Source organism: Ascaphus truei, chromosome 7, assembly GCF_040206685.1.
Source record: "Ascaphus truei isolate aAscTru1 chromosome 7, aAscTru1.hap1, whole genome shotgun sequence".
Classification (NCBI taxonomy): domain Eukaryota; kingdom Metazoa; phylum Chordata; class Amphibia; order Anura; family Ascaphidae; genus Ascaphus; species Ascaphus truei.
The window spans coordinates 59,057,004-59,076,098 of NC_134489.1; positions in this window are offsets into that span (position 1 = coordinate 59,057,004).

Here is a 19,095-nt window from a genome sequence, read left to right on the forward strand (position 1 = left end):
TGAAAATCCTTGTTAATATAGCCATCGCCCTCCCCCCCCCCCCCCCCACGTGCAACTGCAAATTTTAGCAGGCCAGAAATCGCCTGAGCACCTGACGTCACGAGCGAGCGTGCTCTCACCCTGGCCGCGGCCTTAGAGAGTTGTGCCCAAAAGGCCACTACAATAGTGCTTGCAGGCTAGCACTTCCTTGGTAAAGAACGATTATTGGAGCTTAGAATAATATATATATAATATATATATATATATATATATATATATATATCTGTAGTATAGAGCAGGGGGGCGCTAGATTTTCTGGGGGGGGCGTGGCAGTTATAGAGGTCCCGTGCTCTCCCCCAAGGCATTTAAAGTAAATGCTGGGGGACCGCGTGAGGCCTCTATAACACACTTACCTTCTCTTCCAGCGATGCGTCCTCATGGTAACCCGGCGTCACATTACGCCACAGGGTCACGTGACATCACGTTACCATGGCAACTGGACATCACATGACCCCGCCCGTCATTTGTGTGCCGGGGCCGAGCAGGGAGGGGGGGGGGGGGCGTGAGCGGCAGAGGACAGAAGGCAGGTGTGCACAAGGGGAAAAGTTTGCGCACCGCTGGTATAGAAAGAACTCCCAGGTGGCACTTGACCGAATTCTCAAATCCCAGTACAGCAAGCTAGAAGGCCAATACTCACAGAAAAAAGGGTTTCTCTTCAAATAACAAATAAGTTCTGTAAGTGCCGAGCGTCTATCTTGCTATATATATACATACATACATACAGTATATGTACATATACCTACATAGAAAAGAACCAGTTCTCAAACACTCATATATATTTAAATACTTGAATTAATGTGACTAAATAAATAATATAAATGTATTAAATTAATAACTGTGATCAGATAGTAATAGAGGAACTGTGTTAATATAAATGCAGCTCTAAACCAGATTATCCAAAGCCAATAAATGTGAGTAAAAAAAACAAAGAGCGCAAATTGCTGTATTATATAAATGCGGACAGTTTAATTAAAAACAGAGAAAACCTGTTCCCTGTGGAATGAAATAAATGGTAGATACAATAAAAATACAATGTACATAAATGTCTAAAATACAATACAATGTGCCAATCAGGAGGAGAAATGTGCCTACAATACAATGTGCCTATGTGGAGGAGAAAGTTAGTACTCAGGTTGGGGCTAGCAATGCACTCAGGTTATCAAGGGTGTGCAATAGGCTGATAGATAATAGCTAATTAGCATATAAGATATATACAACATCCATATATTAGCAGACAATGCAGAGCAAAGGAGCACAGCAACAAAAAAATAGATGGCAGCTCCAGGATAAAAATAAAAGGTATTTAATTCATCAGCTTCAGCTCACAAAAAATGAAAGTAACAAACGCACCAACGCGTTTCGTCCCGTGCGACAAAGTTACCTCTACTCTACAGGACTGCACGCTTAAACGGAACACTGCAAAATTGGATTCTTTACGGATACCCCCAAGGACAGGTAATGGGCCGTAGCCGTCATACAGTATGTTTACCTTTTGTCCTATTATAGGGAATGTTTTATGCTTAGGAGGGGTTTATATACAAAGACCACTGTTGTGGTAGTCTCTGGGACACCACTAGGTCATTTTGTCCCCCTGCATATAATTATGGACACTAAAGTTTCATGGATGGATGCAGTGTACTAATTGTTGTTTCAAGGACATTATGAATAATACTATTGGCAGTGCACACACATATCTGAGCACCATTTTTTCTCATACATCCACATATTGACTGTAAAAAAGTCTGTATGTTAAACGACGACTATCCATCGAGCGAGCATTAGCTTATAAGGGTTCCATGTAAAAACGGATTTCAGGCAAAAGGTGACACATTGTGTGTTCATTTGCGTGTCATTTCCCAGAATCCCTTGCTGCAGTGGAAGCACAGTAGTGTGGGTGATAATGGTGAAAGACAGGGTTGCAGACCTGTCTAAGACGTGAATGTGCTCACAAGTGATCTTTTTATTTTGCTAAATAGATATATATATATATATACATTTATTTTTTCCTTTGAAACACAACTACATTGTGTAATATATTCTATTCCAGATCCCCTCCAATGGGATTAATTATTGATGACCGCCAGAGACGGTCCATTGACGCCCTTTGATTTAGTTATTAGGTGAAGGCTGGGGGCAGATCGCTTGCCGACCAACTTCTTAGTAAACATGTCCCTACTGTATATGCCGGGCTACTGCTGAGAATCGTGGAAAGTCTGGAAGTTAACTAGATAATGTGCACAGGCGGATGTTCACTTGCTTCCTGGTTTATATACAATGCAATTTTCAGGACACAGATAAGGTCAATTGAATAAATAACAACTTTATTCATTTTACCGGACATTTGGTATTTTCATGACAGGTGATGCTATTATCGAGAAGGCATATTCTTTTTTTTCCTGTAATTCCTCTAAATCTGTCTCCAGTAGCCAGTATTCCAAGTGCGCAAGTAATAGTGAGTATGGAGTACTAATACTTTTGAATTTATCAACCACTACATTTCACTTTGTTTTTTTATAGTATCAGAATAAAAACCATTTAAACATAATTTCCAAAAAGGTTTACTCCAGGCACACATTTTTGTAAATGAGACACAGTACCACTACTTTTTTAAGGCACTTCAACACTACCATTAAAGGTTCAGTCCCACTCAGGTAAATGTATTGGATTTGCCATAAAGACAAAGCACTTAGCCATGTACAGCTTTTAGAATATTTTAAGCAGCAATCCCCACTAATGCCTCCCTTCCTGTTTTTTTTTAAACAGGATTGATATCGGGGGTCATCCTCCAGGGCTGAACCGCATTATATCCGTTTCTGAACGATCCGGGGAGGAGCTGGCTGTCCAATAGTCACGCTCCTGCTCCGGTCACATGGTTCCCCCGGCTCCCACCGGCATCAGCTGTGATGGTGTTCCGCTGCTCCCACCGGCATCAGCTGTGATGTGTTCCGCTGCTCCCACCGGCATCAGCTGTGATGTGTTCCGCTGCTCCCACCGGCATCAGCTGTGATGTGTTCCGCTGCTCCAACCGCATCAGCTGTGATGTGTTCCGCTGCTCCCACCGGCATCAGCTGTGATGGTGTTCCGCTGCTCCAACCGGCATCAGCTGTGATGTGGTTCCGCTGCTCCCACCGGCATCAGCTGTGATGTGTTCCGCTGCTGCCACCGCTACAACCAGGATGTCTGCCGCTGCTCCCACGATGTCGCCGCGCTCGTCTTCAACCTCCGCAGCTGTCTTCCTCACCCCTTTGCCGCCGGCTGCAGTTAAGTCTATGCTACTGCTGGTACCCAGCCTGGCAAAATTTAGAATTTTCCCGTGATACCCGGTACCGTTTTTTGTAAAAAAAAAAAAAAAAGAGGACTCGGTACAACACTGGTAAAGAACATACCTCAACTTTACCAAAATGTCTTTTCATAACTGTAACACACTTCCCCCCCAATCGCAGATAGGGACCATGTGGGGAAATCTACATGTATTACCAGGTGTGGTGCAATACCTGTCAGGCTCACAGGAGGGCTGAGCCTCCGCCAGTGAGAGCCTATGGTGTATCCTGGAACGTACTTACATAAACTGCGCCTCCACCTGTGTAGGATCCTAGAGTATAGAATAACCCCTGACACAGGACATCATACACAATAACCACATACACTAAAGTATATATAAACAATTTACTGTATATGCAGAACAGAACCATAACATATCATCAACAGTACATTAGTGTCACCCTAGCGGGACACTATTGCACAGAAACTCCCTTCGACTTCAATGGGAGCTTTCATACCATAGTGCCCCGATCAGCACTATAGAAGTGTAACTCCTCCTTGCCCGGCTCATAAGGACTTGTCACTGTGAGGTACTGTAGGAAGTGCAGATGTTAATAAACAGACTCTTATACCTTTTCCTCAGGGTGCTGATGTCCGTCGGGCTGGTTGTGTAAGCTCTTCAGGGTGCTCATAATAAAGGGCGCCAGGAACTTTATTCACAAACCCTACAAGTTTATTGGTCTAGAGTCACACTCACATGAATCTTCCCTGGATCTGTTACAGTTCCTCAGGAGGCACACACGGCTTGTATCACATCTTCATAGTTTCAATAGTGGCAGGAACATAACCTCCATTATGCTCAATGCCAGGAGTTAATTCCAGACCCGAATAATGAGGAATCTGGTGTGCGTAGAACGTGGACTGCTGGTACAGCACCTCCCAATGCGGAGCTCCCCCCCAGTGAGTCCCTGTACTAGGGCCTCCAGGCCATGATAACACCACACCACTTTCCTCCCTCAGGCAAAGGGTAAGAAATGGTTATTCCACTCAGTAATGCACTTTTAAGATAAGGGGCACTTTTCCCTCACTAAGAAAATAATAAGTGACCGCACATCTAAACATAAAGTTGCACACTTAGGAGGACTACATACACACAGTGTGAGACCCCCTCCTGTCACTCCTCCTGGTGTTTTGGGGCACTCCTGGGGTCTAGGGACCAGCCTCCTATATTCCCATATGTATACCTCATGATGACCTCATAGGTCACCATAGAGTGGTTGGACCCCTGGTACATCACTCCACCCCTTGTGACAGGGTGATCTTCTTCTAGACTGGGGGCGGTCCAAATTTCTTATGCTACTCTAGTTAGCAACAATTATATAAAGGTCACTGCTTTGCAACAACCCAACAGAAATTCATTCTTGACATGCAAAATAGTAAGCCCAATAGGGGGTTTACAGAAGTATAATAAATAACGCAAAGGCCACAAGGAGAGCTGTCATTGGGATTTTAGCCCCTTGGGGGACCGTGTCCTTATCACCGAGCTACTTCAATTGCAGGGATCTTCAGCTGGCGGCACGCAGAACACATCTGACTTGGGCGGTCCTTGAAATGCCTGCTTATGCTAATTTCATTGTAGTTGCTCAAATACACCCTCCACCCCCCCCCCCCCACACACACACATACAGTATAGTAATGGGCAAAATAACTGTTATCCAAATATGAATAATGGCTCATTTGCCCATTATAAAATAAAACATTATAGAAAGCCAGCATAAATAAAGTAAATAGAACTTTCTACTTACCCCTGCCGTCATGAAGGGCATCCTCATCAGCATACTCCAGCATACTCCATGTCCATGTCCTCCATTGTCCATGTCCTCCTACTGTCTCTGTACGTTCTTCCTACCAACCAATTAGATTGTAAGATCTTCGGAGCAGGAACTCCTTTTCCTAAATGTTACTTTTATATCTGAAGCACTTTTCCCCTTTATGTGTTATTTATATGATTGTCACGTATATTACTGCTGTGAAGCGCTATGTACATTAATGGCACTATATAAATAAAGACATACATACATACAACGTGTCAAGATATATACAGTATGAGGACCACTGTGTGTGGGGACACGAATAAATGACAGTTGTACTATAAACGTTCCTGGCACCCATTATTTAACAATCTTGCTGCCTCATCACCCAGCCACCTGAATGTCAGCACACTGAGTTAAGTTAAACCATGTGGTTGAGCCATATACACACCACACCAATGTAACCTCCCTAGGAAGCCCGGGAAGGGGCGGGTGACTGTACATATGAAATAAATTATTCTATCGTTTCAGACAATTGAATTACTTATTCCCCAGGCTGTTAAAAGGATTTCTATGTGATCCCAATAAGTTCCTTGATGCAATTACTTACACTTCCTGTTATTACAAGTGGTTAATCAAAACTATACCCACATAAACAATTATTTCAGGTATTGTTGTACATGTTTGTGCAGTATCAGCATCAATAAATAAACAAACCCATGGTGAGGTTGTGGTGTTACTAAGGAACTGTAGACATTTAGGAGTCTCTAAAATTCACTGCCCTTCCATACCTCAAACCTACATGGGTAATGTCAGCAATCATCAACTGGACCTTCTACTGATTGCTCTCACTGCCACATGGAGAATACACTTTTCTTGCTCCCTGCTTAGAGACTGCTGGTCTTGGCTGCTTCGCTAGTGTGAGGATCTGTGTAACCAAGCCTACACCAGCCAAATTAAATACTTATGTATGTATGTCTTATTTATATAGCACCATTAATGTACATAGCTCTTCACAGCAGTAATACACATGACAATCATATAAATGACAAATAACACATAATGGAAAGAAATTCCTGCTCCGAAGAGCTTAAAATCTAATTGGTAAGTAGGAAGAACATACAGAGACAGTAAGAGGGTGTTCTGGTAAGTGCGTCTGCGGGGGGTCAAGGTATGAGGTGCATATTATCAGCCACGGAGCTACTCATATGCTTCGTTAAGCAGGTGTTTTAAGATGGGTCCTAAAGGTGGAAAGAGAGGTGCTAATCGGATATTGAGGTGAAGGGCATTCCAGAGGTGCGGGGCAGTCAGTGAGAAAGATTTAAGGCAAGAGAGGGCTTTAGATATAAAGGGGGTAGAGAGAAGACATCCTTGAGCGGAATGCAAGAGTCGGGATGGTGCAAAGCGAGAAATTAGGGTTGAGATGTAAGGAGGAGCAGAAGAGTGTAAAGCTTTAAAAGTGAGACGGAGAATTGAGTGTGTGATACGGGATTTGATAGGAAGCCAGGAGAGAGATTTAAGCAAGGGAGACGCAGAGACAGATTTAGGAAAGAGTAGAGTGATTCTGGCAGCAGTGTTTAGGATAGATTGTAGGGGAGACAGGTGAGAGGCAGGAAGGCCAGACAACAGGAGGTTACAGTTATCAAGATGGGAGAGAATAAGGGCCTGTCTGAGAGTTTTATCAGTCGAGCAACAGAGGAAAGGGCGTATCTTTGTAATATTGCAAAGGAAAAAACGACAGGTTTTAGCTACCTTTAGAATGTGAGAGGAGAATGTGGGAGAGTATTACTAATGTAATTCTTTCATATGATCTTATAGTGGGTGTTTTACATATTGATAACATAGAATGGAACAACATGCTCTGAATTAAAGGTTGTGAAAACAAAATGTAGCTGGTAACTAAAGCTACTTCTGGATTAAATATTACAAAGTATTCCACTTACACTTACACTGCAAAGTCTTCATCAGGAGCTTATCTGAGATAAGAGATAAGCCCCTGATGAAGACTTTGCAGTGGAAACGCGCGTTGGGTGAATCAGTGATTACTAAGGAGCCCTTGTTGATGACATCTAGAGTGGAGGACAACTTTAATCAGCTCAGTACCTGCTGTGACGGCCGTGGAGCGGATGCTGCTGCTGTGAATATTTTGTCTGACCATATGACCCAGGGTGGTCTGAATGCTCACAAACAAAGGCACTTATGTAAGTGGAATACTTTGTGTTTTTAACATTAAAAACAGTACTATACTATTTTTTGCTTTCCCTTTTTTGAATATGGATTTCCCCCCCCCCCCCCCCTCTATATGGATCTGGAGTACCTGTCTGGAGACATAAGTTGGTAACTTTGAATAACCACAACGCTTTCATTTCACGTTAAACACGTGAGTGCAAATTTTATAGAACTTCCAGCATTGGAGCTGTTTGTTGGACTAGACAATATTGCACTATTTTGTGTTTTTACTTTCTTTTCCATGTCCTGATGTGATTTGCGCACCTGTTTCTCCTTCGTTTGTAATTGATTAGTGACTATTTAAAAGTGGATACTGTTTGGATCTTCCGATTGTACTGTACAACTCATATTAAAGGAAAGTTTATTTCTACCTGGTAATCAAGTATTGCACTTTTAAATGAAATCTGCATAAATATACATTAAGCAAGTTTGTTACTCTGCCTTGCAACAATTATCTCTGTCATTTATTACAGTAAAGAGCAAATACAGTGGTGTTTTATGTTATTTCATTTTGCTAGAAAATGTGCTTTATGCAACCAAAAACATTAACTCCGCAATTTGACTTGGAAAAATAATTTTTCGGCCAACATGAAATGAAAGTAACATAACGGTTCACTTTAACAAAATCCAAAAGAACACCGTACCAATTTGGTTGGCATTATAGAAATTATGTCAATTGCCACTAAAATTCCAGCACCTTATTTTCTGTGTAAAATCAATGTGATGAAAGACATACATAGCACCTCCCTAGAAAGTCTATTTTGAGCTGAGCAGGATTTTCCCCTCCCCACCCCTCCCCCCTCCCTTTCCCCCACTGACTGCAAGACATACATTGGCCTAGTTACTTTGGTCAGAACACTAAAAGAAATGTCTAACCTATAACTGTTTTTGTAAGTCCTTAAACAAATTAGGCTTTGTCCTTGTGCATAAAAAGCTTTCAAAACCTGGCCGGTCACCTGTACACAGGAAGAGAAAAGCAGATTGTGAAAGCACTGTAGGCTCTACTGTACCTCGATGGAGAACTCCTTCTATTGCTGATCCGTTAAAACATATCACAATATGCAACAAAGCTAATAAGGACAACCAAGTCTTAAAGGCTTTTTTTTTTAGATCATTACATAAAGCTATCGGTTCCATCCATTTCATGAACCATTTACATTTCCTACGTTATTAATTTCCTCTGCAGCAATTCACATGTATTACTCATTTCATTATGGTATATAGATCATGTGAAACTCAAAGAGGAAAGCAGAAAACACTTAGCAAATCATGAACCTGAAACTGCCTTAAAGCAGAAATTCCCTTGCTCATCAATGTTGTCTTGTGCATATTTGTATATCCTGCCTAATCCACCTACAGTAACATCATTAAAGCCCATGCCGATTGCCATGGTTTTTGCATTTTATTTACCTTAAGATATCTCTTCTTGCCCTTTTCAAAGCTATTTTTATTTTGAAAATCTGATGCTCCATTGAGATGTAAGCATTTGAAACATTAAGTTTCCGGGAAGTAAAAATTGAGCTCTCCCAGAGCCCGGTGCAGTCTACAAACCATTAACCTCAGAGGCTAGAGGTTAATAAAAATTCCGATTTTTTTAACATTAGAAAAATAAAAATAAATAGGGTAAAATACTAACAATTTTTGGGGCTTATTATGTAAGCTCCAATAGCGCTAAACCGTACGATCTGCACGGAAAGCCCTATTGACTTGAATGGGGGTTTCTGTGCAGATCTCATGGTTCAGCGCTAACGGAGCTTACAGAATAAGCCCATATGAGTTAAACTCATATAGGCTTCTGAGGGGGATTGCAGCTTTAATTGTAGTGTTCATCTCCTCATTGCAGCTACTATAAGAGTTTTGCGCACCAACCCTCTGCTCACTCAGAAACTGTACAGTTCAGTATTGATGACATGGAGTTAAAGGAGAAATGACAAGATCCAGAGGTTCCCAGGTAAGAATAAATCTTTGGTATATTATGGTTGTGATTTTACAGTGGATTGAGTGGCAAACAAAATTGGTAAAGTGACAGTAAATGTCTACCTGAAACATGTAAAGGATTATAAATGCTGTTAAGGGTCTCTAAATTATAACTTTGTCCCTCCTCTGGGTTTATAATTCATTCACATATCAACGATAAATATTCCATATTTTTAAAGACCCCTTCCAGAAGAGACTTCAGAAGAAGAATTTGACTCCACTGAAGATTGCAAGCCAGGAAGGAACACAGCTTAATACAAAACTCTTTTTACAGGTACAGTATATTTGATACATATGCCATAATTGGCCTATGCCTTCTGATAACTACCAATAATGGCCAAATTAAGTGTTCCTTAGAAGAACCTATAAGGAACGTACTTGGGTTTCCATTTACATAATGACATACTGTATGTATGGTCAGTAACCAAGCTCATAGAACTCCAAATTATGGATATACTGTAGTTTGCTCAGGATTCATCACACACACATTGAATAATTAATACCTAGTACTGAAACCCACAACATTCCTCAGTGTGGGGAGGTGCACCTCTATAGGTAAAAAAATAGTGTCTGAACAAATAGTGTGAGAAAAAAAGACACCTATTACCTATGCATTTCCAACCCACCTGTGGAGATGCACTCAGGTGGGTTGGTAATGCATAAGTACTGTACTGCGTATTCCGTGGGAAGCAACATTAAAATAAAAAATTAACTACTGGCCATGAACCGCTATGGTAATTAAGAGGTTAACCCCCTCCCCCTCTACCCGTCCGGGTCCTCCCCGGGACTACCTTCACCCCTCACCTCCTCTTCCCATTGATTGTCACAGTGGTAAACCATGCCCATAATATTTTACCCATTTCTTGTAAGTTTTGCCTTTTTTTTTTTCTACTTTGGATAACGTTTTTTTAAGCACGATCATTTTATATTGTGACATATTGCACATATTATTTGCACTGTACCCCTTCGGGCTCTGTTTTTTATTTCAAGAATAAAAGTTAAAAAAAATAAACCTGACACATAATATTAAAGATATGTTATCTCATCTTATTTCAATTACTGCATTAAAGGAGACACTGGTATTTTTTCACTTTACTGGTGTCACATTGACAACGTTCGTGAAAATAAAAGCATTACATGATCAAGGCTTTTTGTTATTTGCATATTAACAAATTAGTCATGAAGACAAAGAATAATCAAAGATGACATTTGCAAGACCATAAAATAAGTATTTGTGATATTAATGTGATTTGTGTTCTGATTGTAGCAACTCCAAAGCATTCATATAAAAGCAATCAATTAGTAAATAAGTGGCTCACGCAAAAGCAGAAATGATTCAGTTGGATAGATCTTCTGTTTCAATTTTTCTAGGGACTCTGACCGCGCAAAACAAGAAAGAATGAGATAATTGAAATAATTAACACTGCTCCTATTATTTTTCACCAGATGACCTGCTAAAGGCAAAGGGGACAGACAACTATGTAGCAGAGAATACATTCGGTGAAAAACGTGTGGCTGACATGGAAGACCGAGATGGTAGAACAGCAGTAGCCAACTCCAGTCCTCAAGAGCTACCTACAGCTCAGGTTTTCAGGATATCCCTGCATAGTGTGTTCAATAAATGGCTCAGTCGACCTGTTGGTAGCTCTTAATGACTGGAGTTGGCTACCCCTGTGATAGAAAGTTGAGAATTGTTCTGATGGGGGAACACAAAGTGAATATGAGTGCTATAGAACCATGCAGTATAAGCGAATAATCTCCCATTGGGTTAAAGAGGAACACATCTCACAATATTAACTGGGGTTGGGGGGTGGGGGGAAGGGGGGTAGGATAGCTCATTTTAAAACTTGAATATTATTTGTGTATAGATTAGCCAAGTACAAAATTACTTGAATTTTCAGAGCATGACATTTCAAATAGACTACCATTTAGGTCAAGCTAGTTTTATAGTTTTGCCTCTTGGATGCTTTTCTGAATTGCCATTTTTCTCATAATTTGAAGCTTTGAATTATTTGATTTACTTATTGAAGCAAATTCAAAAATAAAACATAAACAAGCTCTGTCGTCCGTTTTCCCCAATAAAACACAGTGGCAAACTAATGATATAACCGAAATCAGGGACATGGTAGAAGATCAATCTATAAAGTCTTTTGAGACCCGCAGAAATGAGGCCGGATTGCTGGGAGATCTTCAGATACCTGCAGCTTAAAGGTTTTATAAAACACTTTGCTAATCTACCCCCCCCACCCCACCCCGTCACATATTTTGAAGAAGTATATATAAATCCCAATTACCAAAAAGGCCTGATATCAATCCTGTATAAAGCTTTCACTCTTACAGATTCACAAGCACTCCCAAACTATAGAAAACAGTGGGAAACAGACTTAAACACATCTCTAGAGCCAGAGGACTGGACAGAAATATTTGAAGCAGTAAACAAAAGTTAAATTTGCACCTCTATATGGGAGAACGCCTTCAAGGTGATGCTCAGATGGTACCTAACCCCTCCCTGCAACATCCCCCTGCATCGGAGGTAAGGGGGGGACGGGAGACCGGGGGGGACCTGGCTACATCTGTATATTTGGGATGGAGGTTCTAGCTGTGTGTGTTTGTGTTCTCCATTGCAATCGGATCAGAATATTAAATATCCATCTGTATTGTACATTTAACTATTTGGGATGTATTGTCTCTTGGTATGTGTATATATGTGATGTTATTACAATATTATACGTGTTTTGTGTTGTTTAGTTCTAGAAATTGAATATTGTAATAAATATTTGAGGGGGGGGAGGGGTTTAAACGTGTATTGGTTTATTTAAAGCCCGTGGATATTTTCTCAGATGAATTGCTAGCATTGTATTATTTTGCAGTGCATACAAGGATTCCAGAATTGTGGAAATCACAGCAGTTCTTCTGGACGCATCACATGCTCCCGAGCCTCAGATTCATATTCAATTCATATTCCTCATAGACTGACAAAGTTCAGCCACTGAGCTGCAGCATTAACTTGTATTTTAACAAGATATTTTGTATATTATACATACATACATACACACACATATACATACACATACACACAGACATACATTAACAGCGGCGGTAGCGGCGCGAAAACTTTCTTTTCCCAATCTTGCCCCCTGTCGGCCGGCTCCACGCCATGCGCGCGTTTCTATTGGGCTGTGGCCAGGCAGGGAACGGATGCGCTGGTGCTCGTGTGCTGCGCCCTGCTCGGCCGGGCGATTCGTGGACGGCTATGCGCGCACTCGCCTGGGGGCACGGCCATGACGTCACGGTGCTGGTTCACCCTCATTGGGCGAACCTCTCATGTGACGCGCTTGCGAGCTTCAAATTTGCTTGCTGTGAGCGCCGAGCAGGCGCAGGCGCTTGCACACGCTGGCCACACACATTGCCGCAATGTGTTTCATCGCGACCAGCGTGAGCGCGCCCGCCCACTCAGCACCACCCTGGATGAGGCCTTATAGAAAGGCTGACAAACCACAGCCAACTATAACTGACGCGCGCTCGCACGGCGCAGAAAGCGCGCCCACTACAGAACAGCCCTTAGGGAGACAGGTATCTTTAATTGCTGCGCACGCGCTTACCATAATACATGCCTTATGATGATGTCTATGCAGGCTTCGCAATGTAAAATTCCTGACTCGGAATACAAGGGAATTTTGCTTCTGTCAAGTAGAGGACATTAACTGATGTCACCTACAACTTGTGTCAAAATAGGATTGTAAAGGAAAATACTTATATTTAGATGGATACTTAATGCAATATTTTTTCTTATCATACTTGTATATATGTAAAGATTTCTAAAAGTTCACTGTAACTACATTTACTACTTCAGAGTTTACAACAGCAACTAAAAGGTTAAGATACATTCCATTGAGTCAATTCCTTTGTAAAATGTTGTTAATGTTAATAAACTGTATTGAGCTGATTTGTATTGATCTGCTAATGGAATCCAATAATGGGGGACCAATGAAAACATAAATGCTCAGATCCCCCCACCCCCTAATTCTACCTTGATATTACAACAAAATAAGGTACCAGTGGTACACAAATGGACAACCAGAATCATGTCCATAGTGGAAGATAAAACAATGTTTACACGTTGGCAGTTTTTTTAGTTACTCCTGCTAAGAAGATTTTAAAGTAACGAAGTGAAAATGGTGTAATTAATCAATGGACATCTTTTCACACTCTTGCTGAGGGGAAAGTTACTGCACGGTGAAGTCTCAAACTAGGAGGTGTGGGATCTACTTATGTTTTATTATAACTAATGATTATATTATATGCAACTTGTCATCTGTTTCTACCTCTCTTTTCCAAAGAATTCACCATTTGAATAGAGGACATGGAATTATGACAACCAAAACCACATTTTTGGGGGTGCTTTGAACAACTCTACTTTGCACTTTATTGTTCAATTATTTAAATAAATTTTACAGTAAAAAAAAATCATAATCTCACTGTGTAGTATTTTATTTGGAAAAGTAATTCTTTATAAATGTAATGACCTGGTAAACTGTGTTTGTGTGGGTGTGGGTGTACAGATATATTTTGTCTTTCAAAGAGAAGGGAAAAAAAAAGTGCACTAAAATGGGATCCAATCCAAAATATTAATAATGAATATAAAATATAAAATTAAAAGCGATCAGTTAATTAGGATTTGTACGGGAACACATAATAGAAATCCAATTACTGTACATATTTGCAATGATATAAATAGTCCTAGCTCGACTTGCCAATAACAGCTCTGCTGAAATGAAAGAGCTGTTGCATGACACCAAAACGTACGTTGTTTTTTTAAATATATATATATATATATATATATATATATATATATATATATTTTTTTTTTTAAATCATGCAATCGCTGAGAAAACAAACTGATTGGAGAAAAATAACATCTTACAACTAATTAAGTATTGACTTTCTCAGAAGGGTATGAAAGCAGAAAGGGTGCGTTGACATTTACCTGGTCTGACTAAGAAATGGCAAAAAAATAAATAGAGAAAAACGATTCTAAAATAATTTGCCCTTGTCATTTAAATTCCTTTATACTGTACATATTTTCTGCAGCTAAATTGCTTCACTCTCACTTTTTCACACTCTGAGCCCTTTTTGAGTCTTGATAATATGATATATATTTTAGATACAGTATATAGGCATTTGAATGTGAGAATTTGTCCTTGTGTACATAGTAACCCCTTGATATATATTACGTATTAATTAATCTTGATTTGCTACCCTTTAGACCCCATTGTATGAATTCAATTGTCTAACACATTTTGTAAATCATATACATAACACTGAGATATAACATTCAGACACAAGTTTGAATTACGTTAATCGCTTATTCAGCAGCTACAATATTAACCCAGGGGTGCGCAAACTGGGTTGGGGGGGGAGAGGGTGCGGCGGTTACAGAGGCCCCGTGCTCTTCCCAAAGGCATTTAAATTAAATGCCGGGAGAGGCGCGAGGCCTCCATAACTCCCTTACCTGCTCTCAGCCGGTTCTTCAGCGACGCTTCGCCATGGCAACGCAGCATCAAATGATGCCGCAGCTTCATGTGACGTGATGTGTTGCCATGGCAACATGCATCAAATGACGCGGCAGGGTCACGTGATGTCACATGACCAGTGTTCTCATTTGAGGCTGAGTGCTTGGAGTGGGGGGGGGGGGGGGTGGAGGGGCACTAACGCTGCGGCTGCCAGGCAGGGGCGGGCGCAGGTCAGGAAGTTTGCGCACCCCTGTATTAACTCATTCAATACCAGAGAGGTAGCAACATGCCACAGACAGATACTTGCGTGCCGCGAATTACCTTGATGTGACTCATGGGGGCCTATTCTCTAAACTTCGCTAAATTCAGTGCATTGCCGAGCGACTTTGCAATGTCCTACCGCACTATAAAAAAATGTGCGTCTAAATGGTATTCAGCCAGAAAAAGCACAATTTTTTTAAAGTTCGGTAAAAAAAAAATGCAACATCCCAGTACTTGTTTTTTTCCCTTTGTCTTATAGCACTGAAAGTGTTTGTTTAAACTGCAGCCTGGGAGAGCTGTTGCATGACACCAAAGTGAAGTTTTAATGTCAATTTTAATAGAGAACGGAAGCAGGGGGTCTCCTAACCTGAACAGCGTCGATTTCAGCCTCGGGTACCCCCTGCTTCCAGAGTTACAGGCCCCATTATAGGGTGCCGGTATCCCCGCCATTTTTAAATCCTCCATGTCATATCCCACGTGACCGGGGAATTTAAATACTGCAGGGAGATACCGGCACCCAATAACATGGCCTGTAACTCGGAAAGCAGAGTGTCCCCAAGGCTGAAATGAATGCGGTTCAGCTCAGGAGACCCCATACTTCTGTACTCTATTATTAAAATTCACCTTAAAGCAGCTAGACGCTAAGGGAATGAAGGGGTTAAGGCACAGTCGCCAGTTTATTGGGGGTACATGGGGTGGGTGAATGGGGGTATTTGGTCCAGGGTGGGTGGTCAGGCCTGTCAGAAAGGTCGCGGTAGGAGTTAACCCCTTCATTACCATAGCGGTGTTAACCGATATGGTAATGAAGGGTTAACCCCTCCCGCTCCCCACCCAAGAGGCCTAACTACCCATCTTTGGCCAAGTACCCCCATCACTCACCCCCTCTACCCCAATAAACATGAAAATATCTACTACCTACCAATAAATAACCGACCCAACCCCTGTACCTCCAACAACCCCCTCCTCCCCCCCCCCTCCACCAACGCATACAGTACAGTAATGGGCAAAATTACTATTATCCAGATACGGATAATAGTGCATTTGCCCATTAAAAATAAAACATGCCAGCATAAAGTAAATTAAAGTTCTACCTACCCCTACCAGGATGAAGGCCGTCCTCGTCTTCCTCCCTGTCCTCTCCATCCTCCGTGAGCAGCAACATTACAATAAAAAAACTAATGTCCACAAACCCCTTAATCACCATAACGCTTAGTAACCGCTAAAGTAATTAAGGGGTTAACCTCCCTCCCCCTCTAACCTCCCTCCCCCGCTACCCACCCCGTTAACCACCCTTCATGGGGCACCATCTCTTGATCCTCGACGCCATGCTCCTCCAGCAGCCGATGCGAAGAAGTCCATGATCAAATGTTGATTGAAGAGATGTCTCCCCGGTGAGTTCTTCTTTTCTTCTTTCTTTATAATCCAATGTGGCGGATGTCCTATCATCTTCTTGGGCTCAAATGAGACGGGACAGAGGTTATGTAAGGCCTGTGACGTCTCATTTGAGTGTCAAATTGTACACCCCCCAATCCGACTGGCTGGTGTACCATGTGACAGTTTTTTCTTGTGACGTCATCTTAAAGATAGGGAAGCCAGCCAATCAGAAAGGATATGCTTCCCTCCCTTTAAGATGATGTCATCAAAAAATGGCTGCCATCACATGGTATTCAAACCAATCGGATTGGGAGATATAACATGTGAGGCATCACATAGTACTCCAACCAATCGGATTGGGGGTGTACCATGTGACAGCTTCCATATTTTTTACAGGATGTGACGTCTCTCCCTTTTAAGATGATGTTTTTACTTCATAGGATTGATACAGGAGACCCGCAAGGACCCCCAGAGATGTGGGGATCCCCGGGGACCCACAGGGACCCCCAGATCTCTGGGGGATCCGCGTGGGCCTCCGGTATCAATCCAATGCAGTAAAACTAAAAGAAACTTGTTTTATGCATATTGCAATTCCTTTAGCGCCAGTCTTTAGCTGGCGAGAAAAGATAGTTTTTATAGTACTACAGTATATGCATATCGGAGTTTAGTGAAAAGTAGTTTCTGGCAAAAAATGCGATTTCAGACATTTTTTGGCTTGCCGCACCACTTGGTTTAGCCAAACTGTTAGTACTTTTAAAAGCCGTTTTAGTGCAATATTGGAGCTTTGGGAATAGCAACACACTCAATATCGCACTATAAGGGCATTTATAGTGCTATACTGTAAGTCACTTATCAAAGTTTAGAGAATAAGCCCCTTGGACACTCTGCTCCTGCTAATTTCATACTTGTTGCTTTGGAAGCTAAGTGGCATTTTTCACACTGAATAACACTTCTAAGTTAGGTTAAAGTAAATATATATGGTGAGATGTTATAAACGCTGGCAAAATGTTGAAATATAACCATTTCCAAGTCTTTAATTATATCTAAGATGACATTACAATAAGCTTGTGGCCTTACTTTAGTCACTTCTTGACATATTATACCATTGCAGAAATTGTATATTATTTTATATTTAATTTATTATAAAATTATATTATGTGTATGTTCAGGCTGTTAACCTGTTGCAATCACAGGCTGTCTGTCTCTCCATTGTTAGAGGTCAGACAGAATGTGTTCAGTACAAACACATCACACTGATGGCATTAGCTGTCCATAGAGGGACATGGAATCATTCATAAGTCAGGTGTCTTGGTGTGAACTGTATATCACATGAACATACAGTACTTAATGTTAAAAGCTAAGGATGTCTAATTCTATTCCGCCTCATGTCATGTGTCTCACTCGCTCTATTTATACAACATTATTAGTAGTGTGCAAGAGTCCGGATAGTGTTCACGACAGAACATAAAGAAAACCCGTCTCCTGACAGTCAGGACACAAATCGCCATGTACTGTACAATGACAAACAAGGGACAGATGTGGTTGTAATTCAGTTAACTCCTTCACTGCTGAGCGGGGTTAAATAAGGAACTAACATCCGACTCTTCTTTACTTCACAAAAACAAATGCTCATTCCCCTCCTATTACCTGAACCAGGGGTCTCTGCCATAGCTAATCCATAATACGCTCAGCCCAGGGACCACTTGGTCCCTGAGATGTGGGTTTGTATCTAGTACCAGTCAATAATACTTGTCCAGTTGACACAGTATGGCTGCTAAGGGTCAGACTCAATCCGGCAGCCTATAGAAAGCTGTTATAACGGTGCACATTTCAGATCAGGAAGCGGACCCACAGGGCTAAAGTAAGGGTATATATTCATCGACTAGAGCCAAGGGACAGTGTCCTGTTAACGTAGTTGCAGGCAGAGGATAAAGGCAGGAGGCAAGGTGCAGAGTCGAGGTCACAGGCTGAGATCAGCAACAGGGAATACACACACTTCGAAGTCCAACTCCCACGAGCTCAAACTACTGTCGTTTGACTCCTGTGCCCTATGGGTTACTGGAGAAATGTAGATTATTTGCAGGTTGTTCATTGGACCAACATGAGAGTTACTAATAGATGAAATTATAGTGTACAGAGCTTATGCAACCTCACCAGTGCACTTGAAGAAGAGACCTGTGAGGTTTCAAAAACTGTGTACACTATAACCTCATCTAAGGAAACCCCTTATGATGGTCCACTGAAAGGCATCACATTTTATTATCCCAACAATAGTTGACACTGAAAAATAATAAAGTGTAAGTAATATTATTCGCAAGCCTGCAGCCTTTATAAACTCAGCAAATAAACTTGTCAGCCTCTGTAATATGAGTTCACAATCAGTGTTTGCAGACAAGATGGCTGTTACATTCACTCTTATTATTCTGGAACCAGGGTCACGTGTAGGATGTGAATGGACCCAGATAGCTTAACTCATGTCTTCCCTCTTCCAAGGCACAACAAGTCCTTTTGTCTTTCTTAACTTTATTGAAGGAAAGTCATAGGATGAAAGGCACTTGCAGATGTAGTGTGGGTAGAGAGTGCTTCCCTATATGAAGTGCTAATATCAGGGTAAGACTGTGGGGGAAAAA